At 43.0% G+C, this 2530-nt stretch overlaps 1 non-coding gene across 1 annotated transcript; it reads right to left on the reverse strand.

The window, feature by feature from the left end:
* Positions 1-806: 806 nt before the first annotated feature.
* On the reverse strand, positions 807-886 carry TRNAL-UAG. Its single transcript has one exon. It is a non-coding gene; the product is annotated as a tRNA-Leu (tRNA).
* Positions 887-2530: the final 1644 nt, after the last annotated feature.

Consider the following 2530-nt stretch of genomic DNA (forward strand, 5'->3'; position numbering starts at 1 on the left):
AGTGGCTTTGATCGAGGACACTGCAACGCATCATCGCAGGTTTGAACCCCACGTAACGCGAATGGTTTTTGCGATTTTTACCTTCGCACCGCAATGGGCCGGCCCAAGTAGATTGCCCCCTGTGTGATTGAGCGACTGCTTGCCGCAATGAGCAGCATATAGGAGGTCTCAGTTAGGGTCGCAAAGGAATCGGGTGAAGATGGCGACGAGGTGGGCCGGGCCGTCGACTAGGCCCATACGCAGTCTCTCGGTCTGTAGCTCCTCCACTGGCATTTTTTCTCCCAAGAAACAAATGTAGCTCCACTGGCATTTCTCTCTTAAAAAAAATAAAAGTTAGAAACTCAACTGGCACAGCACGTCAATTGTCCTAAAATAAAAACAGCACTGAAAATTGCTCTTTTAAAAATTACATATAAATATGAAAGACATTTATTTACACCTCAGAGTAACAGGGCAACCAAGTAACTCCCCTCGATTAGCGTTGAAAAACCAACTAAAAAGAAACAGCATCGGAAAGCACACAAACTATTTCCGAAAGTCCTCTTTGGTGCATGCTCCGATCCTAGCAGGCTATTTCTTTTTCTCTATGCCGCTGCGCTCTAGCCCACGAACTTTGATTTTGCGAGCTTTCGTTCGCAATCCGATAAAACTTTTATATACCATGGCATGGCAATCAAAAACTGTGTATAAAATACGAAGAGTAGGAGCAAAATATGGTTACTCCTTCATCCTTCACGAACAAAAAGGAAAAATATAATGCTGAAGAGAAAAACAAAAATAATAATTAAGAGAAAAAAAAGGAGTTTTGACAGCTGTGGGGTTTGAACCCACGCCCTTTCGGACCAGAGCCTAAATCTGGCGCCTTAGACCACTCGGCCAAACTGTCTTTGGTGACAACAATAGACAAAGCACATATTACTAGGATGATCACCTTCACGGTCTTCTTTCCAAGTTACTGACGCCCCTGCAGATCTCAACGCAGTCAGCACACAACTGTGCTCCAGATTTTCGCATGCTAAATCCAGATGGGAAGTTCAACGCCTACGTTGTTGTGGCAAATCTTGTTTGTTGCTGTGAAGTCGAAACTGCGGTGCCAGGTCCTGGTGGCGGCCTGCGATGACAAGCAGCAGGCCGTTTGTTCAGGGATATTCCGCGGCACCAGCTGTGCCTAGTTCCTTTTCGTAGTTTCCCGTCGGAGTCAGAGATGCGCTCTCTAGTCGCACGTGGCTGAGTTCTGGTGCGGATCTTCATTTAGCTCCATGTGGGCTCTGCAATGTGTGTTGGGTCGACGGTTGTCTATGGCGAAGTGAGACTCACTTTCCTCAAGGTTGAAGGATGGCATGACGATTTCTAGGGGAGGAGCGATGACAATGACGCATGCATGCTGCGTCGACGAGACCCCTCTTTCGGGAGGTGTGGCTACACAAGACCTAGCTTCTATTAAACTTGCCTTGTGTCAACGGTCACTGCAGGAATAAGGGAAAAGGAAACATTTCATGGCTGCATCCTTCATCCTATGCCAAATGTAATGAAGAATAATTTGTTCTCGCCAGAATAACTTCAGGTCACAGTACTGTCCATCGTTCTTTGACCAAGTTTACATGTGAGCAATCAAAGTGACATGAGTCTGGAGATTAACTGGGCAAACATGGCCTACATTTGTTGGATCACAAGCTGAAGAATTTTGACTCAAGAATTAGATGATGAGGTTCACATTGACCAAGGATAAATCACACGAGTGTCGTCACATCTACATTCACACACCCTCTGCATAAAGCACAGCAGGATATACTCCCTCCGTTCCTAAATGCAAGTCTTTGTAGAGATTCCACCATAAACCGCATACGGATGTATATAGATGCATTTTAAGTTTAGATTCATTCGTTTTGCTCCGTATGTAGTCCACCTAGTGGAATCTCTGCAAAGACTTATATTTAGGAACGGAGGGAGTAAAATATTACACCCTAGAACATTTCGCACATAACTTGATAAGATTCAAAGAAGAAGAAAAGCAGTGACAACAACAGAGAGGAAAGATGAAAACAAGGACTACCCACATCAATGTCTCTGATGACTTTGTACATACCTGTTCCGTTCATGATCATGCTGCTTCTAAACTTTTACTGGTCCCTTCAGTTAAAGAAGATCCTCCTTAATCTGCTAAATTCCATAACTATTGTCATCTATGGATTCATAAAGACTGATGATTGTCCCGCAAAAAAATAAAAATAAAGACTGATGATTGGATTTGTTCTTATTATTTCTGCTACAGGGCATATGCGTTCAAAGTAAAGGCTAAAAAATATTGTAACAAAAGCAAAAGCCTAAAGGTATAGCATTCAGGTTCCGTATAAGTGTTTCATGGTAGTTTACTGCACTGGTATGCGGATCATTAACTCCATTTGTCCAGCAAACTGACAAAACACCAAGGAATCTGTGTATTTCAACTATTTGATATTTCTACAACAATGGCTCAAATGGCATTATCAAAATTTCATTAGGAGACATTGGCCTGACCATAAAAAATGGT

Source organism: Triticum dicoccoides, chromosome 1B (assembly GCF_002162155.2).
Source record: "Triticum dicoccoides isolate Atlit2015 ecotype Zavitan chromosome 1B, WEW_v2.0, whole genome shotgun sequence".
Taxonomy (NCBI): Eukaryota; Viridiplantae; Streptophyta; class Magnoliopsida; order Poales; family Poaceae; genus Triticum; species Triticum dicoccoides.